At 35.4% G+C, this 27951-nt stretch overlaps 1 pseudogene; it reads right to left on the reverse strand.

Annotated features, from left to right (window-relative positions):
- On the reverse strand, window positions 1–27451 carry LOC105475915 (transcription factor IIIA-like; annotated as a pseudogene).
- Between the last annotated feature and the right edge of the window lie 500 nt (window positions 27452–27951).

The following is a 27951-nucleotide window of genomic DNA, read 5'->3' on the forward strand; positions in this document are numbered from 1 at the left end:
CTAACAATAAGTATTGAAGCGGTCGAGATCAATACGATTCAATGACTCTCCATTTTCATGCAAAGATAAACCTTGTTCTTGTTTCCTCTTATGAGGGATATTTTACTGAGATGAGAAGACAAATTTCATTTTTCAGAAGATAGCTTTACTTTGGTCTTCATTTTCTTCCTGTCAAGCTCATACACAATAGCATGTCTTGTGAGACTTTGTTTCATAGCCAACATTTTGCCACAGCCAGCATGTTCACACATAAATGGGTGATTCTCTGTATGAAAAGAAAGAAGACAGCTCTGGAGATTAAATACAGTTCTGCTGCAGCCGTCTCTTGGATGTTGACATACATCTCATTCTGAGGCATGAGTTTTCACAGGTTATTTGAGATAATCTTCACATTTGAATGTTTTCTGGCATACATCATATGTTATTTCCTTTTTATGGATTTCTCTCATGTGCTTTGGAAGCTCTGTCCATGTTTCTGCCACAAAAGAACATCCCTATTGATATATATTTTTCTGATGAACCTGCATCTGTCCTCTCAGCCTGCAGGGTGAAACAAAGTGTTTTCCACATCCTTCAAGGTTAAACTTGAATAGTGGTTTATTTTCATGCTGGCACTGATGGATTTTCAGCTGCTGATGCTTCTTAAAGGTCTTCTTACATCCTTCAAAATTGCATACATATTGCTTTTGCAGATTTTCATGTTTGCATGCAAAATGTTTCTTCCAGTTGGATTTTGTGTGGGATTTTTTTTATCACAGCCATTAGCAGAACAAATAAAAGGCTTTTTCTCCAATGTGAATCAGGATGTGGCAATTCAGAGGGTAGCTCCTGATGAATGCTTTGCCATACCCTTTGTAGTCACAGGCCTCTGCAGGATCAGCTAAATTTAAGATGGACAGAATTTAGAGCCTTTTATTTGAGTGATCCCCATTTAAGGTGAGTTTATTTGGAAACAGCAATATCAGAGACATTAAGTAGAATTTGTAAATTGGAATATATTGCCTCCAGAATGAAAAAAGAACTAAAAGATGTTGAATGTTTATGTTTATAATGAGTATGTCAAGTAAAACTTCTTGGAGAAAGATGTTATCAACTTAACATCAAACCTGTGCTTCTGGAGAAAGGTGGGTACAGTTAAGTTCTTGTCTGCAAAGATTGCATGCAATGGCAACACTACTGAGTTGCCCTACAAGGTGACCTAGGAAAAGCATACTTTTTTCCTTGGAGATAAAGGCAAAATACAGTCAAGAGGCCATTGAAATAGCCACCAAAGATAAATATTAGCAAAATCTATAATAGCAAAGTATTTACTGGTTATTAGTTAAATGATGTCAATAATTTTAATATTAGGTATTATGCATGAGAATCACAATAGATGAAACCACAGCATTGTAATAAACCACCCTGACGCATCTGTCTTTACCTAATTTTTTGAGATTTGCAAATATTAGTTAGGTTTTATATAAATAAGTTTGAAGTCTTGACAGTCCTTTTAAATTTCACATTGGAACATCTTAACTGTTTTCATAAGGGGACCGATAGGGTCTTGTTTCTCAAGCTAATTTTTCCGTGCCAAAAACTTAACTTAATTTTAATGCATTACTCATTGTATCAGAACATATATGCTAAAAATGGAATTTAGAAAATACTATAATGAAAGAAAAGAATACCTATTTTTTTCTCTATTTAAATTTTTTTTAAGTTGTTGTTTTGTTTTGTTTTTTAAGAGATGGGGGTCTCATCATGTTGCCAAGGCTGGCATGCAGTGGCTATTCACAGATGCAATCATAGCTCACTATGACTGCAAACTCCTAGCCTCAAGTGATCCTCCTCAGCCTCCCAAGTAATTGGGACTACAGGCATGTACTACTGGACCGGGCTCTATTTTATATTTAGTTACTCTCCCAAGAATATCGGAAGTATTATGTTTAAATTTAGTGAGATCCTTGAGTAGAACTACAAGTTGAGACCCAGTATGATTAAGTCTGTAAAGCTTTGTCAGTTGGTGTATTTTAGCAGATCTGAAAGTTAAGTTAGAACCTATCTTTTACAGACACAAAAGCCCAATCAGTGCAATTTTTATATTAGTTTTATAAAAAATATTTTAGCAGATTTTTGGATTTCTAATTGGGTTAATTTATGTATAATTTTTTTTGTGTATACATATATATACAGAGTTATATAAGTAAATCAATAAATATATATCTATGTACACAAACTATTTATTTTAAAATTTCTTCTCCTGTGTCAAGGTTTTCTCTTTATTCCATTATTTTTCCTCTGTTTTGGGCTTCTAGCCTCCTGAAGTCATGGTTGTTAGTTTCCGTCTGTGTCTCATAGTTACAGGAAAGGAGTGGAAGAAAGAGCCCAGTGGTCTGCCTCATAGGCAGCCATTCTTCATCCTAAGGCTTCTCAGTCTACCTGTGAAAGATTGAGAGCTGTAGTCACCTCTCCTTGGGACAGGCAGTAAGTTCCTTTAAGTTTTTGTCCCTTTTCATGTTGACGTGCAGGGGCACTTACTAAAGCCCAATCACACTGGCTAGGGGCCTTCCATCATTTAAACAACTGGGTAACTTTTGCAGGTGTTCAGAAGGGGGTTGCTGGGGTGAGATATTTGTTTCCTTGCTACAGACAGCCTCTCTGGGTTAAACACTGAATGGCTGGTATCCAACAGGGTAGCCCATGATATTCCTGAGGATCTGGGGAACTTGAAGTTCCCTAAAAACAGCAACAAAATATGCAGCAAAGAAGACAGGTCGATGGCTACCCGACCAGAGCAACATTGACTATGAGACAGGGGTGCCATTGCTTTACCATGGGGGAACCCAGCCAACATCTCTATTTAAAGGTTGCCTGAAACACATGGACAAATCATCATTCTGCCCTAAGTAATAATTACAAACCAAAAAGTATCTGAGACAAGTCTCAATCAAGTTAGAAGTTTATTTTGCCAAGGTTAAGGACATGCCTGTGACACAGTCTCAGGAAGTCCTGACAATATGTGCAGGGCAGTTGTGCTACAGCTTGGTTTTAAACATTTTAGGGAGACAGAAGACATCAATCAATACATGTAAGATGTACATTAGTTTGGTCTGGAAAGGTGGGACAACCTGAAGTGGTGGGGGCTTCCAGGTCACAGGTAGATTCAAAGATTTTCTGATTGGCACTTTGTTGCTAAAGTTTATCTAAAGATATGGAATAGAAGAAAGTGACTGCATTAAGACAAGTTTTATTGAGATCAAGGTTCTTGTTGTGCAGGTGAAGCCATCAGGTAGCAGACTTCACAGAGAATAGATGGTAAATGTTTCTGGTCAAACTGAAATAGTCTGTTCTATCAGTTATAGGGTCTCTGTTTTAACGTTAATGATGTTCAGTTGTGCCTGAATTTCAAAGGGAGGAGAGTATAATGAGGTATTTCCAGCCTCTACTTCCCATTGTGGCTCTGAACTAGTGTTTCAGGTTAACTTTGGAATGCCCTTGGCCAAGGAAAGGGTCTAAGAGTCAGTTGGTGGGCTTAACATTTTATTTCTGGTATACATAATAAAAAAGGAAACAAAGAGGTAAGGGCATCTGGGGTCAGCCTCTGTTGAACACAGTGACTAGAAAGAGGATAGAATGCCTAGCCCCAGAAAGTGCAGTTTTAGCGGCCCATCGCTTGCATATCCATGGGGTGAGGCTCCATCAAGGCTTTTCTTGAGCCTCCAGAGTTTAATCTGGTAGCACTGCTCATTAGAATATTCTGAGAGATGTGGGGATACATGGCAAGCACAGACAGACACAGCCAGCAGGCAACAAGGCTAAAGCACAAGCTCAAGTTCTGTCCAAGCCACTCTCATAGAGGTCTGGAACCAATTAGTAAGCCAAGAGCAGCCTCTTGAAAAGCTATCCAAGAGTCAGCAGTCACGGCCATGCTATCTGCTCACAGTGCAAATTGTTTTATAAGATTTAAGGATTATTTTGATGGAAGGATACAACACACTGTCACTCAAATATATGAAAGGCAGAATATCTTATTACTTTCAGCTATTAATAAGAGAAAGCTGCCAGGCAGGGCCATATAGGGAATTGCACTCAGGGACAGGATAGCAGGGAAAGAGAGCTGTAGGAGGCAGTTATTTAGGGTATCCATGGCAAGCAAGGCAGGGTTAGCTAGGTTTCTCAGACTGCCTTCTCGTTGGCTATAATGCTGTTCCTAATTGTCTGGTATTTTGCCTGGGGCGATTGGGGCTTGTGCATAATGACCCACAGTATAAGAACCTGATTAAGGAAGTGGTTGGAGTGTGGAAGAAATCAGGCTCTGAGAAAGGGCAATTGACCAGTCTCTAGCCAAAATCTCAAAACTAAGTAAAGATATTAAAAAATTAAAAATCCCAAACTAAAAAACTATATGTCTACATTATACCACAGGTAAAACAGGATTATGAATTAATAGTGGTAATAATTTTTAATTTTTTAAATTCATTTTGAAAATTCTTATTCTAAAATGATTGAATTAGGAAGTTATCTGCATATTTTAAATGTCCATTCCTGAGACAGTTAGGAAGAAAAAAAGTGTTTGTCTTTTACATTTCTAAATTCCCAAGAAACTACAGACATAAATTGCTAGCTAAAACAACAGCATAAGCCCAAACAAAAAGTGTCTCAGAAGAAAAAGCAGGTATTAATGCTTTCTTTGTTCTGTTGATGACTCTCAAAAGTTGCATATACAGCTAACATGATAAATTAATATAATTTCTATCTCTTATATTGAATAAATGGTAGCGACAGTTACAATAAATTATATATCTTTTCACAGGTATATTGCACAAATTTCAGGGAAAAAAGTGGCTTTACTTAAGTACAATTGATATAAAATAAGCTGTCTATATTTAAAGTAACAAATTTCATACTTCTTAATTAAATATGTCAGTATACATCTCTACATATTTACATATAAAAATAAATAGATTAAGTAGATAGATGATAGATAGATAGATAGTTTGCTAGGGTTGCCATAACAAAGTTCCACAACCTGGGTTAAACAACAGAAATTTATTTTCTCATCATTCTAGAGGCTAAAAGTTTAAGGCATTAGCAGGGTTGGTTTCTCCTGAGACATTCTCTTCAGGTTGTAAATAGCCATCTTCTCCCCATGCTCTTCCCTCTCTATTTACTCAGTCATAATGTCTTCTTCTTATAAGGACACCAGTTATATGGAATTAGAGCCTACCTGAATGACCTCATTTTCATTTAATCACATTTCTAAAGACTCTATCTCCAAATGTCATCACATTCTGAGGTGGTGCTGGGGGTTAAGACTTTAACATATGAATTTTGGAGGGATGCAATTCAGCACACATACACAGACACACACACACACACACACACACACACGATTGACTCTGTTTGCAGATGACATGATCTTTCATCTAGGAAACCCCATCATCTTAGCCTAAATCTTCTTAAGTTGATAAGCAGCTTCAGCAAAGTCTCAGGATACAAAATCAATATGTAAAAAAAATGCTAGCATTCCTATACACCAACAGTCAAGCTGAGGGCCAAATCACCAACAAACGCACATTCACAGTTGCCACAAAAAAAATAAAATACCTAAGAATACAGCTAACTAGGGAGGTGAAAGATATCTACAAGGAGAACTACAAACCACTACTTAAATAAATCAGAGTGGACACAAACAAATGAAAAACTATTACATGTTCAAGGATAAAAATAATCCATATCGTTAAAATGACCATACTGCCCAAAGTAGCTTATAGACTCAATGTTATTTCCATTATATTGACATTTTTCATGGAACTAGATAAAACTATTTTTAAATTCCTATGGAACTAAAAAAGAGCCCAAATAACCAAGGCAATCCTAAGCAAAAAGAGCAAAGCTGGAGGCATCATGTTACCTGACTTCAAACTATACTATAGGTCTACAGTAACCAAAACAGCATGGTACTGGTACAAGAACAGGCACATGGACCAATGGAACAGAATAGAGAACCCAGAAATATGACCATACACCTGATGTTCAACAAACCTAACGAAAACAAGCAATGGGGAAAGGATTCCTTATTCAATAAATGGTGCTGGGACAACTTGCTAGCCATATGCAGAAGACTGAAACTGGACCCCTTCCTTACTCCATATACAAAAATTAACTCAAGATGGATTAAATACTTAAATATAACCCATAACTATAAAAACCCTGGAAGAAGACAACACAGACAATATCATTTAGGACATAGGCTTGGGCAAAGATTTCATGACAAAGAAGCCAAAAGCAATTGCAACAAAAGCAAACATTGACAAATGGGTTCTAATTAAACTAAAGAGTTTCTGCACAGCAAATGAAACTATAAATGGAGTAAATAGACAACCTACAGAATGGGAGAACACTTTTGCAAACTGTACATCTGACAAAGGTCTAATATACAGGATCTATAAGGAACTTAAACAAATTTATAAGAAAAAAACCCAAACCCATAAAAATGTGGGCAAATGACATGAACAGATGCTTTCCAAAAGAAGACATGCATGTGGCCAACAATCATATGATAAAAAGCTCAACATCACTGATCATTAGAGAAATACAAATCAAAACTACAATGAGATACCATCTATCACCAGTCAGAATGGCAACTACTGAAAAGTCAAAAAATAAAAGATGCTGAAAGGGTTGTGGAGAAAAAGGAATGCTTATATCCTGTTGGTGGAAGTGTGAATTAGTTCAGCCATTGTGGAAGACAGTATGGTGATACCTAAGACAGAAATACGATTCAACCAATTACTAGATATATACCCAAAGGAATATAAATCATTCTATTATAAAGACACGAGCATTCATATGTTCATTACAGCACTATTTACAATAGCAAAGACATGGACTTAACCTAGAGTCCATCAGTGGTAGACTGGATAAATAAAATGTGGTACATATACTCCAAGGAATACTCTGCAGCCATAAGAAAGATCAAGATCATGTTCTTTGCAGGGCCGTGGATGGATCTGGAGGCCATATCCCTAGCAAACTAATACAAGAACAGAAAACCAAATACCACATGCTCACTTATAAGTGGGAGCTAAATGATGAGAACAAATAGACACAGAGAGGGGAACAACACACACTGTAGGCTATGAGGAGGGAGACGATCAGGAAAAACAACTAATGGTTACTAGGCTTAAAACCCGGGTGATGAAACAAACCTCTGTGACAAAGTTAACCTATGCAACAAACCTGCACATGCACCTCTGAACTTAAAATTTTTAAAAAAAGTTTTTAATAAATGACTTCAAATTCCACTTTTAAAAACTAGAAAAAGATGCAAAGTCAAGTAAAAAACAAAAAACAAAACAAAAAAACCCTAAAGATCAGAGCATAAATCAATGAAGTACAAAGCAGAAAGGAATACACAAAAATTAATAAATCTAAAATCATGTTCTGTGAGATTATCTATATCACTGGTAAATCTGTAGCAAGACTGAAAAGAAAAAATACACAGAAGACACAAATTACCAATATCAAGAATGAGAAATGTTGTATCAGTAAAATTATTGAAACATTAAAAAATAATGAGAGAATATTATGAACATCTATATTCCTATACATTCAATAAGTTAGGTTGCAGGATACATTAGTATATAAAAATTTTATTTCATTTCTATATACTAACAATAAACAATTTGAAATTAAAATTTTCAGTAGCATCAAAAATATTAAATTCTAGATACAAACAATGAAGATGAGAAATTTTGGGAAGTGGAAACTAACAAAAACAATTATTTTGAAGTTCTTTCCAATTCTTTCACATCTCAATCAGCATTGTCTTTTTCCTACACTTAAAAGAAAGGCATTTAGTCTTTTGCTATTAAGTATAATGTTTGCTTTAGGTTTTTCAGTGATGCTGTTAATCAGGTTAAGGAACTTCTCTTATACAGGTATCCCTAGTTTGAAGAAGATTTTTATTAGTAATGGAATTTAATTTTTTTTCAAAAAAATTTTTTGTTCACATAGGAGTTTCTGTTTAGTTAATATTGGTGTATTACATTAATTGGTTTCAAATACCAAGCTTGCATTCCTGGGATAAACATATTTGATCATGATGTATGATCTTCTTTATATTGTAAGATTTGATTTGTTTATAATATGTATATCTATATTCATGAAGTGATATTGTTACATAGTTTTCTTGTGATGATTTTGTGTGGGTTTGATTTATATCAAAATTGCACTGGAGGTTCTTTCCAGTGCTATAAGGCAATCAATACATAATAGGCATCCAGAAGGATAAAGAATAAATAAAACTGTCTTTATCCACAGATAATATGATCCTGAAAACTTACTAATCTCATTTATTTGTCTAATAGCTTTTTTTTGTGGATTCTATAGGATTTTCTGCATAACAATGTGAGAATGAACTTCACATCAGGAAATGTATGCAATCATTCTTGATAAAAATATTCCATAAATGAAGAATAGATAGAAGCATCTTATATATGCTATGGATGACAATTTGATAAAACATACAAAAGTTATATTTCAAATACCTATAATCTAGACATCCCCCTGTGGAACATTTATTCTACAGCTATCTCTAAAGCCATGCTAAAACTATAAATGTGAAAGTTTAATTATTGGTAATAGCAGTAAGTGTTACTTAAATTATGAACCATCCTTTCAACGTAATGGTAAGTACGGAAAAAACAAATTGCAAAAAAAAACCCTAACAACAACAATATCTTCAAGCTATCTCATGTTAGAATGTGAAAGCCATAAAGGCAGCAGTTTTTAAACTACAGTGTTCTGTTGTATGTGCACTTATTAGAATAGCACCCAAAACACAGTAGGTACTCAATAATAGTTAATACACCTGAAACGCCATAGATGCATGAATATAGCATATATAGTACATGGCATAGCTATAAAAGTACATTGTACTCTAGTAAAAACTCAACAAATATATAGTATTATTATTTTATGAAGTAATACAAAAAGCTTTATATTATTTTATGAGTAAATTGTTAAGTAAAAAAGTATAGGACAATGTATCTAACAACAACCTCTATGTGAAAAAAGGTAGAAAACAGGAATCCTATTTGTACTTGCTTGATAAGCAATGTATGTTTGTGTGTGTGTGTTTGTGTGTGTGTGCATGTGTGTACATATGTTAAAAATTTGACATTAACAATTAACTTTGATGGTAAATGAAAGTCAAGGATAGAGGTGGGTGAGATTTATTGGAAGGCACCCAGGGCAGGTTGGAGACTTTAAACTGCATGAATACTTTTTGAATTGTGTGAGTATATGATCTATTAAGAATTGCATAATTATACAAATCTTTATTTAGTCGTAATTTTGATAAGTTCTGCAAATAAGAATACAGTATCATGATATATATATATATATATATATATAATACAGTGTGGGTATACTATATATAGTGTAGCTGTAAAAGAACATTGTACTCTAATAAAAATTCAACAAATATATGGAATTTTTATGAAGGAATAAAAAACTTGATATTAATTATTTTATGAAGTCATGTAACAATATTGGGCAAAGTGTTTTGTATTATGAAATAAGATGTATGGTTTAGGGGTTTTCAACCTCAAAGTTATCTTGCTAATACTGTAAATGTTATTATGTTGTGTTTTAGTGTATAATTTATAATTCACTTAAGGTGAGGATTGTCTAATACAAAATTTATTTCCAAGCATTATTCAGCCGTAAATTAACAAAGATAACTGACTCAATCTATCAGGGACTATGAATCCTAGACATGAAAAACTAACTTTAGAGTAAAACTCCAATAAATGATACTTTACTTGCTAATAAAACTTTCTTTTCCATTTAATACAGACCACAAGTATGAGATGTTTAAAATGTTGCTGCGGATTTTATATTTCAAAGCAAAATACAATACCAAATAACAGATCTGGGAATAAGAAAAGAGATATTAAATATTTTGTTTGCATTTTTATTGGAAAATAATTTAGCATCAAAATATAAGGAACATTAAATTAGAGGGAAAACTAAGGTGAAATACATCAAGACTGCAAGTACACTAACAACAAAAATAAAATAATGTGGATTTATTTGTGATTTTTTTAAGAGAAGTAGTTACTTACCAGTCCCACTTTTGATGACCAGTTCTTACTCCCTCTCTTTCTTATCATTATCAATATTAGATCTGGTTGATAACGCCCCCCCTTTGTCTTTAAGTTATCACTCTCTTCTGGGTGCTTTATTAACTTACTGGTTTCCTTTCAGTCTAAGTGGCTTTCCCTCATTTCTCCAACTTTAATCCTTAAATATTTAAGGGTTCAGTCCTTGGCCCTAACATCTTTTTTTTTTTTTTTTTTTTTCAATGTACATCCATTCCCTTGATGATCTCAGCCATCTGAAACTCTGAAATTTATGTTTACTGTGGTACTCTTCAATTAAGTCCAGGTTCATATATTCAATTATCTATCTTGCATTTGTAATTATAAATAATATCAATCTACATTAGTCATACTAACCATATCTAAAACCAAACTCCAGCCCCCACCCCCACCTCACTTTCACATTTTGCACTCTTGCTTATACAAATAAGTCGAAATGCTATTCTTCCAATTTCCAGTAGCTGGAGGATAGGGAATATTCATCATTGACTCTTTCCTCATACATTTTTCTCATACCCACAACCACCCATCGGCAAATTCTGCCAACTCACCTTCAAAATATACCTAGTATGCTTCTAAGTGTCTCACCTCTTCTTTGTCCAAGTCACCAATATATTTTACTTGGATTATTAACATATCCTCCTAACTGGCTTCGCTGCTTTCACTCATTCCTCTGAAGGATATACTCCACAAATAAGCCATAATAATGATCCTTTTATAACTAAATCAGAACATGTCTTTTCCCTGTTCAACTCTTATAGTGGGTTTTCACCTTAATTAGAGTAGGAGTCAAAGTCCTTACCATGGCCTATAATCCCTAATTTCCCCATCTGATGCTGCTAACCATCTGACCATACCTGTATCACCTTCTTACTTACTCTGCTTCTGTCTCATTGGCCTTTCTGAACTTCCTTGAATGCACTCCAGGGTAATTCTTTTTCCTCAAAATGTCCTCATTTAAGTCACCTGCTCAGGTCTTTGCTCGGATGTCATCATATCAGAGATCTTCCCTGAGTGTCTTGTATAAAATAAACCCAGTGCTTTCTAGCTTTCTTGTTCTGTTTTATTTTCTTTTCCAGTTTTCATCAACAAATATATATTAATTTGTTTATTTTCAGGGTTTCTCCAATGTCAGGAAGGCAGAGCTTTGTCTATTTTTTTTCCTCTATGTATCCACAATCCTTATAAAATGCTTCTCAAATGATAGGAAGCCTAATAACTACTTGTTGAATGAATAAGTGATCAGAGAAGAAATAAAAATACCAATTATTCATGAACCTAGCATTGTCAAATAAGACAGTAAGGATGTGAACCTGAAAATAGACATTGTTGCTCTCTTGTTATGTAGCAACAACTAAAATTTAGTATATAATCAATGGAGAAACTTTTGTATTACTAAACTTTTAAATATAATTGCAAAATAATAATTGGTTATGTGGATAAATACATAATCCATTTTCACTAAAGTTGAGGAATATAAAAATGAAATTAATGTGGAATGCAATTCCATAAAAATGGAATGCAATTATGCCAAATTGCCATCTGCCTGTATTTGTTTCATTTTGTTTTATGTTTTTTGTTTGTTTGTTTCTTTGCTTGTTTGCTTTTGAGACAGAGTCTCCCTCTGTCACCCAGGCTGGAGTGCAGTGGCACGATCTTGGCTCACGGCAAGTTCCACCTCCCGGGTTTACGCCATTCTCCTGACTCAGCCTCCCGAGTAGCTGGGACTACAGGTGCCCGCCACCACACGTGGCTCATTTTTTGTATTTTTAGTAGAATTGGGTTTCCACCGTGTTAGCCAAGATGGTCTTGATTTCCTGACCTTGTGATCCACCCGCCTCGGCCTCCCAAAGTGCTGGGATCACAGGAGTGAGCCACCGTGCCCAGCCTGTTTTATGTTTTTTTGAGGGTGGGATATTTAACTTGTTGACCACAGCATTATATATGTTGAAATTATTTAAAAGAATTATTCACTTATAGAAATTAAACTATTTATCTAAATGGCTAAATAACTGATAGTTCTTCTGATTCTGTGGTCTTTCTTGGATTCCTTTATTGTAGTTGAGACAGTATAAATCATTTAAAAAATTATACCACTTCTAGAAAGCACTGATAATTCTACAAAGTTCTTCAACACTCACAGTCAGATGAAACCAGGCTTTGCTTTGCACAAATCAAAAAAGAAATCATCCAATATAGATTTGTAAAAATTATGACAATCTAATTTGATAAAGCCCATTTGTGTTCTTACATCTGCTGAAGAGGTGGGAAAATGTTCCTATAAAGGCCAACCATAAATATGTCCTCTCATGAGACCCACCTTTAAAGGTAGAGACCAGGTAGAAAAAGAACTAGATACACATCACAGAGATCTCAGGTAGCAAAGATACTTATATACGCCTCTACCAATAATGACTCAAAGGAGCCCCATGTTATTTGAAAACCTATGTTAACCATCAACCAACAACCATATGAAAATTATTTTCAAAAATAGGTTATATGCCTACTTAGAAAGATAAGCAACCTGGGACATGCAAATACAGTTTAATGGATCAAATTAAGTATTTCAATTCCTAACAAATGTTGGAAATTGTATGTGAATGTATTGACAATGAATTTTCAGGATAATCTCTATATGATTTTAGTGTATTGTGCTTTGAGTGGTAGGGCATCCTGGATTACTCAGCCTGTAGGTAAGTGGTGAATCTTAAGTCTCAAGCAGTAGTTAGAATCTCTGAATCTGCTCTCAGAGAACACCTAGGCTTGACTCAACTTTTCAGAGCAACATGGTGAGCTTTAGCAAAGTGCATGACACATTCAGAAGTCTAAAGAAGTCCCACTGCTAGGATGAAAGCATGGCATTACATAAGTGCCCAGCTCACAATCTGTAAGCACCTAGAGACTTGATTTTTAAAATAATATGTTTAATGATCGAGAAATGCATGTTGTTTTTAATCCTGGGAAAAAATCTGAATGTTAATATGTGTACTCAATTTTCTTAATTATTTTTAATAAACATGAAGTATTGGCTTATTTGATGAGTTTCTTTTTAGAATTTTCTGTAATTCCAATAAAAGAGAAATGATGTCATGTTATTAAAACCTCTTACACATGAGTGCTAATTTTGGAGCCTTGGGAGACGTACTAAATTTATGAAGTTTGGTATTTATCATAAACCTACTGACTAAACAATTCCTAATAATGATTAATTAAGCAGGATTAGGCAGAGTAAAATATTATAGTTTTTCTAATTTTGGCCAGTAAAATGTTTTATAAAACAAAAAAATTAACAGAAACTATAATAGATGTAATTTTAGGGCTTTTTGACATCCAAGTTAATATAGCAATTGAATGTGCAATTATAACGGTTTTGTGTAGATGTGTGCAAGGTAACTTCAAATAGTTCTTTACTACTGCTCAGCAATCCATCTGTGTTACTCTATAAATTTTGTCTCATTTTTCCCAATGATTACTTTAATTTTCTCCACATCTGTGAATGTCTCTTGACTTCCTATTACATTCCATCATCCTTCCCATTGGTATGTTTGTGCTCCATTATACTTTCTCAGGAATATTAGCCAACTTCTTTTTCCGGAGTATTCAACTACAACTTCTCAACTATATATTTTCCATCAAATATATTAATCTTCAGACTTCTATCCCACATCTTCCTGTACTTAGAGCCCTATCTCTCCTCCACTCTATAGATAATCTTCTTTTAAAAATTATTTATGGCTGGGCATGGGGGTTGACGCCTGTAATCCCAGGACTCTGGGAGGCCAAGGCAGGTGGATCACCTGAGGTCAAGAGTTCAAGATCAACCTAGCCAACAAGGTGAAATCCCGTCTCTACTAAAAAAAAAAAAAATACAAAAATTAGCGGGGTGTGGTGGTGGGTACCTGTAGTCCCAGCTACTCGGGAGCCTAAGGCAGAAAGAATTGCTTGAACCCAAGAGGTAGAAGTTGCAGTGAGCCAAGATTGCGCCACTGCACTCCACCCTGGGTAATACAGCGAGACTCCATCTCAAAAAAAAAAAAAAAAAAAAAAAAAATTATACTCTTTTGTCTCTGTTCTCCAATTACTAAGACACTCCATGCCAACATGGCTCTATAGCATTATTTTATGGAACATTCCTTCCTACAGTCATCAATGACCTCCATTTTGCCAAATCCAAGGCATAGTTTTAGTCTCCATTTAATTGATTTCTCAGCAACATCTGACAATGTTTCCTCTTTTTTCAATTATCCTCTGCTATAGTTTGGATATTTGAGCCTCTAAACCTCATGTTGAAATTTGATATCCAATGTTGGAGGTGGGGCCTAAAGGGAAGTGTTGGGTCATGGGGGCAGATCCCTCATGAATGACTTGGTGCCTTCCTTGTGGTAATGAGTGAGTTCTCTCTTAGTAACCTAGGCCCCACTGCCCCTGTGCTGGTTGTGAAAAAATGTCTGCAACCTCGCTCCCCTCTCCCTTGCTTCCTCTCTCACCATGTGATCTCTGAACATGCTACTGGCTCCCCTTCACCTTTCAACAGGTATGGAAGCAGCCTGAAGCCCTCACCAGAAGCAGATATTGGCACCATGGTTCTTGTACAGTCTATAGAAACATGAGCTAAATAAACCTCTTTAAAAAAAAATGACCCAGTCTCAGGTATTCCTTTTTAGCAACACCAACAGACTAACAGACCCTGTTACTTCATCAGCTTAATCATCAGCTCTCTTTATGCAATATACTTGACCAATGCCAGAATTAAAGCAAGTACCCTCATGAAAGCAAAAACAATGGGAATGTAAGAAAAAAAAAAAAAAAAACAGGTACAACACACGAGCAGCAGACTTGATCATCCACAGATAATTATGTCATCATTGCAGAGACTATCAGATGACTACCAAAATCCTTTCTGTTTTCTTTTACAGTAGATGAGTATGTTATTGTTAAACTCTATTACATCTTTCACCCTCCCTTGCAGTGATCTGTGACCATGTGCTGAATTTCTTATAAAGAAGCACTGTAACTGTCCTAGAAAACATCCCACATATACTTACACTTTCCTTTTTCATGTGGGCATGTTGAGGATGACAGAGATTCAGTCAGTTTGGGTCTTTGAATGACTCTATGGAGTAGAGACAACCTCCTTCTTATCCTTGTGCACACACATTTTCCTGGACTGATTGCTCTGTGAACTTCAAACTTTGATTTGCATCAGAATCACCCAGGAAGATTTGTTTAAACACAGAATGTTGGCCTTCAGTATCAGTTTCTGACTCAATAGATAGAGGGTGGAGCTCAAGAATTTTTATTTCTAACAGCTCCCAGGTTATGGCTACACAGATCCTACTTTGGGGAGCACTGCCTTAGACTATGGCATAGAATGAAACAAATGTCTATTTTTTCTGAGCCGTTAGATTTTGAGTCTATTGTTAAAGAGCTTCAGTCTTCCCTAACTCATTCAGAAATGATTACAGAAACTTGATGGAAATTATTTTATTTTTATGCTGTCATGAGCACCTAATTTGGCATAAAATAGAGCAAACCCTTATAAGGTAACATTGAGTGATTGGAAAATGGGTCAAACTACAGTATCCAAGTTCTCCAGTTTGTCATCTTCCTACTTTTTGTGCTATTCTCTTAAAACTGATTCCCCAGGTCCCAGGTAGCAGTTTCTACTTCAAAGTTGTTCAAATGCATGAATAATTAAAAGTGTTAAGGATTAGAGCCACAGAAATGAGGAGGCAAAAAAAGAGGAGGAAAGGCACTTCACAAAACAACATAGTTTTGCATTTTGAAAATCGGAAATAGCAAATGATATTTTGTCCCACAATTTATCTCATATTATTTGGGTGGGGATGGTAAATATATGTGCTGTTCAGAGCTTAGAAAAAAATGCTGTTCCGAGAGGGTGGACGCACTGGATAGGAGTCAGCACTCAGTCGAATTGCTCACAGATTCAAGTTCTACAAATGATTAGGTGAGAAATCTTGGACAACCGACTTCCACTATGAGGAGAGTATAATCTAGACAAGTGCTAATATGCCAACTAGATTTGACAATTTGCAACTCGGTAACTAACTGCTTGTCTTATCAGAAGGGAAAGAATACGACCATTAAATACTGTAATAACACATACATAGTAGGCTGAAACATTTTTGATAGACACATATATTTTACGATGTTTAAGTAGAATAGAAGGAGCCATCCAGGCTTATACTTAATATATGTCAGTTTAAATACCATAGTGTTAAGCTTCATGATATGAAACAGAAAATTGAGAAATCTTGAGTCTTAGCAATTTTCAAGTAATAGGGACAAAGAAGAGCCTTTCACTCTTCCAACGACAATTTGTATAATTGACAGGGGTGTACAATCTTTTGCTTCCTTGGGCCACATTAGAGGAAGAATTGTCTTGGGCCACATCATATAAAATACACTAACACTAACAATATCTGATGAGCTTAAAAAAAAGATCCATGCATAAATCTCATAATGTTTTGAGAAAGGTTACGAATTAATGTTGGGCTGCATACAAAGCCATCCTGGGCTGCATGTGGCCCGCGGGCCCTGGGTTGGATAAGGTTGGCAGCTTTACTAATATTTTGTGCTTTAATTTGTCTCAAGAGGTGCTTAATTAATTATCTTATAAATGTAATTAGGCTGTTTAATAACTGAACACAATTTTTTTTTCTCCCTCATTATTGCTTGTTTTCTACTAGCAGAACTGAGTTATTCAAATTGACAGTCTCTTGATTGGTTGATATTCAAGCCACCTCGAATTGTTCAAGAAAGCACTTAGACAAAAGAATGTTCCCCAGTTTTTTGTTTTCTTGTTTATTGTTGTTTCATGTTCTTCATTCCTTTCATTTTAATCATAAATCCTAAAGGTTACACTAAAATTGTCCCCAGGTTATTAAAGGTAACCTAATTTTTTTTTCCTGGAAACAAATCTTTTAATTGCTTAGAATTTTATCTCTCCCCTTCTTGGCTACTATATAAAAAATGGGCAAATTTCCAAGGAAGAACAAAGTTAGGCAAACCCGAAAATGAAAGGATAAATTAGTAAGAAAAAGAAAAACATCTCACTGAGGAAGTGTAAAGTTCAAATGGTTTCTTTAACGCAGGAAGAGAAGTGATGGATGACTACTAAAATCAGTACATCGTATAATGTGTTAGAAAGGCATATTCACTGGAAGTAAAATCCATAAGAGATTATATTTTAATATTAAAGTGATTTCTAGGAGGATTGGAAACCAATTATGGTGTAAAAAACTTGACAAAAATATTAGAGGTCTGTTCTCAAGCCCCAGCTGCTTCATTCCATACCTTACAAGGTTAACTGGCTTACTGAGTGAGCTAAACTTAAAAATGTGTTCAGGAAGCCCCTTTATTTTTCATGAACTCTTCAAAATCTTTCCACCCCCTGATGGTACATTATGAACATCCCATAACTTTCAAGTCACTTCTATTTTCTTTTCAATCATTATGACTCACTCTCTGTTATTCAGATGTTCTTTTCCAATCTAAATCAGAGCTCCAAACTCTAATTCCATTCAAAGTTTCTCTCTTCTGCACAACTCAAGATTGATCCATGGCTCAAAGGCTTCTAGTGACAAAAGGCATGTTGACTTTTTTTCACTTTCCATCATCCTTTTCTTTCTTTTTCTACCTCCTTCTAGACTGAGGAGAGAAAGGGGAGTTGGTAGAAGAGATACAAATGTCTTCCTTCCCCCTATTTTTATAGTTGTGCCTTTGTTTTTGTTGCCTGGCAGCATCCATATACGACTGTTTATATAAGGTATATGTGTGAATATTTAAAGAGTTCTTGTAGGGACCTCTACATTGCACACTATTGTCACATAGGTGTCAGGCTCTGAAGACTCTCCTTTTGGTAGGCTTCCCTCTTTCTTAGGGTACATTCAAAAAGACTTAAGCTGGGCTATGTTATTCTGACTCTATTGGCCCATGCACCTTTGCCAGTTCCAATGGTGGAAGTGCGAGTCCCTTTATTCTTTTCCCTACACATTCCTGTGCAGTAGTGGACTGCTCAAGCCACATTCTCTTCCATTGAAGATTCCATGCAGTAAAGAGGCCTAAGCTTTCATATGCATAAATGCATCCGCCCTTCATAGGACTCAGTTAAGTACTGTCTAGTGCTCTCCTCCAAGAAATGCTCCAAGATGAGACTGAGAATCTGTGGCTCATAAACATTCAACCATGGTGTGAGAAAGAGTCTACATCTTTTAAAGCCACTGCCAGTCTTTCTACATGCTTTTCTAAGGTTACGTTGCCTTGGGAGAGAAAAAGCTTCCATTTCCCATTACTCTCCTCTGGTCTGACAAGCCAACAACCCAAATGAATTCCCTCTATACGTAAACTCCTCTAGACCTGGCCTTATTTAGTCTGGATGGGTTGTGGGCTTGAGGGTCAAAAGACTTAATGCTGCCATCTTGGATTAAATACTATAAGGGTTACTTGTAACTACGTGACACTCTAAAATATGGGGGCAATTTCTGCCTAGTATTATCAGCTTTGGAGCTTTGGCTGAGAGTACAGGAAAATTACATTAACTTTCTGCTACAGAGGTATTGTAATGTTGGACAAATTATTTAACCTTTACCTGAGTTCCCCATCTATGCAGCTGTGTTAATTTCCTCTGGCTGCTATAACAAATTATCACAAACTTGGTGGCTTATGACAACACAAAGTTAAAATGAATCCTCTTATATTTCTACAGGCCAGAAGTCAAAAATCAGTTATACTGGGCTACAGTCAAGGTGTTGACAGGGCTTGTTCCTTCTAGAGACTCTAGGCAGTTATCCATCTCCTTGCCTTTTCCAGCTTCTAGAGGCCACCTGCCTTCATTGGCTCATGCTTCCTCCTCTCATCATGCCCATTTCTTGTTTCCAAAGTCACTTCCTTTCTGCTCTCCTGCCTCCCTCTTACAAAATTGCTGTGATTACACCAGGCCTACATGGGCAATCCAGAACAGTCTCCTTATCACCAGATGCTTAGCTAAATCACATCTGCCCATTTTACCTATATGGTACACATTTTACCTATGTGGTGGCAGTCACAGTTTCTAAGGATTGAGATGTTGATATTTAGAGGGTCATTACTCAGCTTGCTACATGTGCTTTGAGGATTAATAATATAAAGCACCTGTCATGATATCTGGCACATATGAGCACTTAACATACTTTCTGTTCTTCTTCCTAACTTCTCATCCTATTTATTAGGTTATGTGATATTTTGGTTAAGGCACTTGATTGCCAAAGGGCCTTTGCTGCTTCATCTGTAAAACTAGATATATTTATAGTACTCTCTTTGAAGATACAATGATGAATAAGACTGATTTAACTTCTGTCATCCTTAAGCTCACATTCCAAGGGAGCAGATAATAAAATAGCTACATATATAATGAGATATTAATTAGTACCATAAAACAGTTCAGCAATCTAGTCAGGGAAGGAGAGCTCGTTTGATGCAGAGTCATGCATGCCTCACTCTCAGTTTATTAACATCTGCAAATAGCACCTACATAGAAAAGACTTGGGTGACCACATGACCTGAAAAAGTATCCCTGCCCACTCTACCCTTTATTCTGTGTCTTTTTCTCTGACTTAACTTTTTATGACACTAATTACTGTGTCATATTATATTTAGCTATTTTTCTTTTTTTGTTGTTGTGTGCATCATTCGGAAAAAATGTAAGTTTCAGAACAATGGGGATGGAGTTGGCCTCCTGCATTATTATATGCCTATAACAGTCTGACAAGAGTAGAAGCTCAATTAATGCTTACCAAGTGAATAAAGTTATAAATCTCATAAAATAATAGTTACGAAAATAGGAAATAATCTCAAATATAGTTAGATTAAATATTTTAATCTGTCCAAATAATAAAGATAATTTATAAAACATAGCTTTATTAAAAGTAAAGCCAATGGTGATATTTAAACTTTACAAAAATTATTCTAGTTGTAATTCACTGCCAATTATACAGTTTACAATGATGATTTTACTTGGTGACATATTTACAAACCAGCAACTCTTAATTTATGATTTTTGAGGATGTCAAACATTGAAATTTATGCACTTGTTAATGAATTGTTGATTAAAAAAAGAACACATGGCCGGGCGCGGTGGCTCAAGCCTGTAATCCTAGCACTTTGGGAGGCCGAGATGGGCGGATCACGAGGTCAGGAGATCGAGACCATCCTGGCTAACACGGTGAAACCCCGTCTCTACTAAAAAATACGAAAAACTAGCCGGGCGAGGTGGCGGGCGCCTGTAGTCCCAGCTACTCCGGAGGCTGAGGCAGGAGAATGGCGTAAACCCGGGAGGCGGAGCTTGCAGTGAGCTGAGATCCGGCCACTGCACTCCAGCGTGGGCGACAGAGCCAGACTCCATCTCAAAAAAAAAAAAAAAAAAAAAAAAAAACACATGTATTTTACTATTAGTTTAATTAGTAACCTTAGATATATTATTTTGTTTAAATGTGCAAATTGATAATAAAGAAATTCTTGCTTTGGAAATCTATTTAAGTAAATAATATTCAAAGGAAAAAAAAGTCCTCTTTAAAAAAATAGTCCCATTTAAGAATCCAACGTATGTTCAAACTTGAGTTCAGTGTAAGTTATGTACATAAAATTCAAATAATAATTTTTCTTAAATAAAAAAATGTGTATATATACTGATTATATGACCTAGAAAAATTAAAAGCAGAGCTCATGTCCTGTCTAAACATATATATTTGTCAGAAGTTTCTGCTAGTTCCAGCTATCTACATCATAACTAAAGTCGATCATTTTGAGAACTGGTGAATGTGAGCACTCTAAATTTTTTCCAAGCTACATTTTTCTATGATGAGGTCAAATAATATATTTTCAGCAAAAGGTACCACAAGGGTTCAGGATGGGTGATGCTTAGTGAGTGCAGCCTTTTAAACATACCTAGTTCCCTTATGGGTAATGTGTGCAGAAGGTGGTGAATAGATTCTGCTTATAAGCTGAGATCAGCAAATAGCCCTTGCTTATCTCAGTTTATCACTTTTAACCTCCTCTGTTTTGCACAACCCTTCTTAAAGCCACTTAAACCAAGCCCCAAGACTCTATTTAAAAAGCCTGTCCTGACTTCCGCAGATTCAGAAACTCCTAAAACTTGCCTGTGGAGTGTTCTTCCTTGCTACAGCAAGCTCTGATGTATCCCTGGCAGCCGTTGGTCAATGAGCTTCAAAACTACCACTAATTATACACGTAGTCTTGCCTTGTTACTTAATACTCATGAACCTCATTTATTTTTCCTTGTATAATACTGATAAATATTTATCAGTATGTTGAGAGGTCTAGCAAAGCTGTATAAAAAGTATCCAGTATGATACATAGTAGATTCAAAAATTTTAAATAGTAAATAATAAATCATTTTAAAATTAATAGATTTATGGGTTTGGGGGGTATTTTCTTGACCTTTATTTAATCTGCTTTTAAGTATTATATATATTTAGCCATTAACTTTTTTATTATTTCCTGTCAAACTTTTTTTTTTTTTAACTTTTAAGTTCAGGGGTACATGTGCAGGGTTGTTACACAGGTAAACTTGTGTCACAGGGATGTTGTACAGATTATTTCATCACCCAGATATTAAGCCTAGTCCCTATTACCTATTTTTCCTGATCCTCTCCCCTGTCCCAGTCTCTACCCTCTGATAGCCCCCATTGTGTGTTGTTCCCCTCCATGTGTCCATGTGTTCTCATCATTTAGCTCCTACTTGTAAGTGAGAGCATGTGGTATTTAATTTTCTGTTCCTGTGATCGTTTCCTAAGGTTAATGGCCTCCAGCTCCATCCATGTCCTCGCAAAAGACATTACCTTGTACCTTTTAATGGCTGCATGGGATTTCATGGTATATATGTATCACATTTTCTTTATCCTTGATTTATCTCTATCATTGATGGTCACTTACATTGATTACATGCCTTTGCTATTGTAAATAGTGTTGCAATGAACATACACATGTCCATGTCTTTATAATAGAATGATTTCTATTCTTTTGGGTATATACCCAGTAATGAGATTGCTGGGTCAAATGGTAACTCTGTGTTTAGGTCTTTCAGGAATCACTACATTGGATTTATTTCTATTTTTAAAAAAATATACATTGCCCCTAATAGAAATATAACAGTGTTCTGGATATAATGTCTGGTTTATTTCTTTTAAACTTAATTTTCATAGTAACCCAATGTCTGCAAATATAAATCTGAAGTATCAGACAAGGGCGTCTTTGAACAGAGATGACTAATGTTAATTTGGAGGACTAAATAAAATGTTCATAGTCTATTGGTTTTTAAAAACTATAACTAAAACTGAATTCAATGACCTTTCAAATTTCTTTGTCCTTATTAAATCATGATTTTTATCATCTAGAAAAGAAAAAGTCAGTGTCCTGCATTCTTGATATGATCAGAATTTGATCAAGGATGTAATAGAGGAAAAAGAGGAAAGCATTATAAGGATTTTTGAAACAAATAGGAAAAATATTATAATAAAATGATGGCAAAATAATGAGAACATGCACAGATTTTTCAATTTCACATTATAGTGTGTGCAGTTTCAAAATATTAATTAGAAAGGAGACCAATGCCAAGGTCCAGAGGCCAACTCTGAGATTTTATATTTGCATGCATCTGTTTTATCAGGGGGAGCTCTTCAGAGCAACACTAGGAAGAGAGTGAAGGATACAGAATTGGACAGAGAGAGAAGGTGAAGAGTGATAGATTTGAAACAGGACTTAGCTAATCCGCAGGGGGAGCTCTGGAGTTGGTATGGCCCTTCAGAATTTTCCCAGACTGAGGCAAGAGGGCTTAGCCTTTATACTCTTCCACTCCTGGACCAGTGGAGAGAGATCGCTCCTTTTGGCAGAAAGCAGTTATTGGGGAAGGACTCTGCTGTGAGCCAGGCATCACTCCCAGCACCTGGGGAAACTAGTGCTTTGGTCTTAAAAGAGCGAATTCACTACAGCAAATTGACACATTTATTTACTCTCGTGTTTTAGGACATGATATCTGTTCAGCTTCTATTTGACCTTTGAAAATGTAAGCAAAGCTAAATATTAACTTAAGATTTATTTAGAAAAGGAGTTTGAATGAGTCTCTATTATTAAACTTAATATTAAGACTTTCTTAAATTAATTACTCATCTCTTTTGTGCATGTAGATGATTGTGCTGCAGTTTTTACCTCACTTTTCTGATCTGTATTTACTCTTTGGAATATTTAACTAGGTTTATGTGGGGGTGAAATAAATGTCTTCAGTAATGGGTTTCTCATGCCTTTATTCCTTCACTATATTTTATTGGGTTCCTACTTGTTATTTTGTCAATGGCATAACAGTTTAACTCTAATTTTGTTCTTTTCCTTACTCAAAATGGGTGGGAAGCTGCATGAGACAAGTAGTGTACCAAGTGCAGCATAGCTATTAAATTTCCTCCATAGACTATTCAATAGATATTGCATAGAAGAAAGGAACAGCTTTAGGGGAATTTATGTGGGACACAAATTACATGCTAATATATGATTGCAAGTGCATTTGGTTTACAAAAGAAATTGTTGCCACTTGATTCATTTATTTAAATGGTGATATAATGTAAAACAACCATTTATGTTTGTATTTTCTTAGTGAAATTATTAATTTTTTTATCATTTATTTTTATTTTTTATCTCTAAATATTTTATTTTTTATTATACTTTTAAGTTTTAGGGTACATGTGTACAATGTGCAGGTTTGTTATATATGTATACATATGTCTGCATGATTTTTAAAACATTTTCTTCATTCAATTTCTGAATATCACATAAATGTTGATTTTTTAAAATCTATTTCCTGTTGCAGTCCTCAGGTCGACAAAGGCTGTCTAGTACTTCATCAAGCAAAATGGAAGTTAAATAAGTAATTTGTAAAATGTGGATCACAGGATTAGGCACAAAATTCTTTTTTATTTTTATTTGCATTTCTTTTTTCTTTTTAAGAGAGAGGGTCTTGCTCTGTTGCCCAGGCTTCAGTGCAGTGGCATGATCATAGCTCACTGTAGCTTTGAACTTCTGGGCTCACACAATCCTCCTGCCTCAGCTTAATGAGTTACCCAAATTATTTTATAGTAAGAAATGCTAGTTAATAATGTACATCATCATACTTAGATTTTTTTTTCTTTTTCCAAGCATTAGTTTCTGTGACATCATCTTGAAGTCTTACAACATTTATGACAAATGCTAAATGAATAAGGATAAAATGTTACCCTGCAAATATTTAAGGTATATATTTTAAAATATGACATCTTTTTAGCAAGACTTTAGAACTAGGACATTCTTGGAGACATAGAGAGTAAAATATGAGACTGACATTTGGCTGAAAATGATGGCTTGTTCTGCTTGAGATGAGTGATAGGCACTTAGTATATAACCTGTGCTTCATTCCAGACAGGGCATTGCCATTATTTATATTCTGCTCATTGAAGTCTTTAAATTGATTGTGAAAGGTTAAAAGACCATTTTAACTTATCTGTGGGGATATATTTTTGGTTGGTGCTGTTCATTTTCCATTCTCTATTTAGATTCTAAATTCTCTCAGTGGGTACCTTATCTTATTATCTCATTGAGTCTAACAAATCCTGGAGAGTTAATCAATAGTACCTGTGGGATATTTTTGTCACCTTTAATAAATCTCTGAAGGGTGATATAATACTAGAAATGAGAAAAATGTTCTCTTAGGTCATGTGTGTGTTCTATTTGGGATGCATAAAAGTCTCATTTTAAAATGAATTATACTTGCTCATCTTTTTTTCGATCAGCAGAAGTAAACACATTTTCTTTTCTGTCACACTCTGTTTTGAGTGTGCTATTCTGATCTAAGTTACAAAAAATAGAAATGCATTGATACATTTTTAGGACTTATCTGGTATATTCAATAAACAAAGTGATGTGATAAAATTTTCAAGTTATTTAAATGCTATTTATATTTTTATTCTTTTTAATGGGTGTGTATTATATTATAGGTCTACAATAAATTTAGTTGTTATGGTTTTAAATAAAAATTAGTGTTTCACTTTTGCATAATAGGATATGCTTTTAGAGTTTAGAATAATAGGATATTTCCTATTACTGGAGATTTAACCTTGAGAGGCATCCGTTCCTAGGCTCCATTTCATGTATGAGGCCTCAGCTCAGTCAAGATAAGCAACTTGCTGGAGTCCACAGTATATGACAGAGCTAGAGCTTAAACTTCTGATTCTAAAACAATTTCTTCACTCCAAATAATTGTAACTGTATTTATTGAAACAAACAAGTACGCTTTTTTGTTCTAGTTGAAAAAAATCCTTTGTCTATGAAAAGCTATTAAAAGTTCCACCTTACTTATCAGTGCCAGGCAGCACTACTAAGAGTGAAAAACTAAAAAATTGAAAGCAGTACTTAATAATTGAATTTAAACATATGAGTCAGCAACCTTTGTTTGAGAATTATATCTCTAAATACTCAGTATTGCACCCTAATTTCTTCTAACTTATTCCATTTCACACTTAAAAATAAACATGAATAAACTAAAAGCAAAGTTCTGTTGGCCGAGGAACTATTTTTATAGCTCTGTCTCCAAGATACAAAGTAGTGCCTGGCACATAATAGGCTCTTTACATATCTATTGAGTGAATGAAGTAATTAACCGCTTTTGAACAGTCAACCTATGAGAATAATTTATACAAGAATCTCAGTTTCCCAGAAAATTTGTAATGAGACCCTTTGAGAGGACTTTTTTGAAATGACTATTTGAATGGCTTTATTTTGAATGACTATTTGAAATGACTCATTGAAGGATGATTTGGCCATAGAATAAATGCTTCATGATCAGCAAATTTAAATTTTGGATTAATTTAAAAATAAACGTTATTGAAATAAATGGATAGATAATGTAAACTTGGTAATCTGTCAATGATCCACTTATTCGGTATGATGTTTTCTGTAACTTTTACTGAGAAATACCTTTGGTTTTAACTGAAGTTTCTTAAATGGTTTATAATTAAGCTATAAAGACCAACAGGAGACTCTTCTCTTGAGGGAAGAAAATATTGCAATTCATTCAAACTTACAAAAATATACTATCTTACTTGATATTATCTTACTTGTAAACAAATATTTCTGATGCTCAAATATTTGGACCTTTAGAAATATCTATAATTTATATACTAGTAATGCTTTAAAATAATTCTGCCTTCCTTTCTGAATTAAAATGGTTCCCAAACACATTTAGAAAGTCATTTTGACCATCTTTTCTGTGATATTTTTACAATTATTCTCAATTACAGTTGAAGAGTGAGCTGTTTGCTCTATCAGATAATAGACGTAAAGAATCATAGAACGTTGAATCTGAAATGAACCTCAGATAATCTGGTGAAGCCACTTTACTTTTATAAAAGAAACAATGAGATCCAGAAAGATGACGTGACTTGGCCCAAGGTGAGAAAGTAAGCTACTAACAGAGTCAGGGTTGGAGGCAAACCCTCAACCCATTTTGCACTGGAGGATGCAAACACTATAGAAATATGACACATAAAAAGGGTATTTTTTCTCTTTTTCTTCTGTTGATCTTAGATTCAACGGCTGGTGTCCCAAAAATTAGACTGACAAAAGCCAGGCCTCTTGACAACCTTGTTTCATTTTGCTGTGGCTCTTATAGGCAAAGTCTGTCTCCCCAGCCTCACTGGTTTCTTTCCTGTTACTGGGATGCACCAGCATCCTCATACTGTGGGGCTGTATGCGCTGTTCCTACTCCCCAGAATGCTCCTTTCACAACTACATTTGCAAGGGTCACTCCCCCGCCTCTTTCAAGACTTTTCTCAAATGCTATTTCTCAGTGTCATTGTTTCTGACTACCATGTTTAAAATTGTTCACTTTCTAGTCCCCTCTGCTCCTTGCTCTGCTTTTCCCCCCACCCACCCCGCCCATAGGGCTTATGACCTTTCAATGTGCTAAATGATTTTCTTATTTATTTTGTTTTTTAGTGTTTCTTTCCCCACTAACCTAACTAAAACATAAGTACCATGGGTATGGACTTTTGTTTTGTTTGCTGATGCATCCCTAGTGCCTGGAACTAAGCCTGATTATATGCTAGATATTAATATAAAATCTGTTGAATGAGCAAATGGATCCTCCAAGGAGAAAATTGGGACAGAGATATCCACTTAAGAAACAGCAGATGGATCTCGAAGCCCCAACTTGTAGCCCCAGATTCTTTTTTCTCTTGTGATCTACTAAGCACAGCCGCCATGACATCAAAGGTTCCAGGTTATGCCACTTTCTGCTTACCCCTCTGGCTTAGGTATGCCACAGGCCTTTCCTGTAAGGCTCACAGCAAAATGAAAAAAGGTTGTCCAGATATCATTCAAGGTTCAAGGGTAACAGACCAGAGATACAGCAGAGAAGATAATTTGTAATTAACTTCCTAGGTTGTCTCTGGAACATGCTCACTGGCCCTCACCCAGACAACATTGGCTGACATTCATTTACTTCTTCCTTGCTAATGGAACTCCTTTGGTTCCAGAGATGTGGCTATTATCTCAGGATAAGACAGGGATGGATCTTTTTTATTCTATTCTAGTCACAGTACTGGCATTCTCCTTGCCAATGACTGATTCAGACATAGGAACATGATGCGGGCCCATGAGAGTTGAGAGGCAAGTCAACTGAAACAGCTGCCAGGAGAATTCCCAGGCTCTTCAAAAGTGTACAAGGAGGTCACACTCTCCTCCCCACACACCACTCCCTGCT

This window comes from Macaca nemestrina, chromosome 4, assembly GCF_043159975.1.
Source record: "Macaca nemestrina isolate mMacNem1 chromosome 4, mMacNem.hap1, whole genome shotgun sequence".
NCBI lineage: Eukaryota > Metazoa > Chordata > Mammalia > Primates > Cercopithecidae > Macaca > Macaca nemestrina.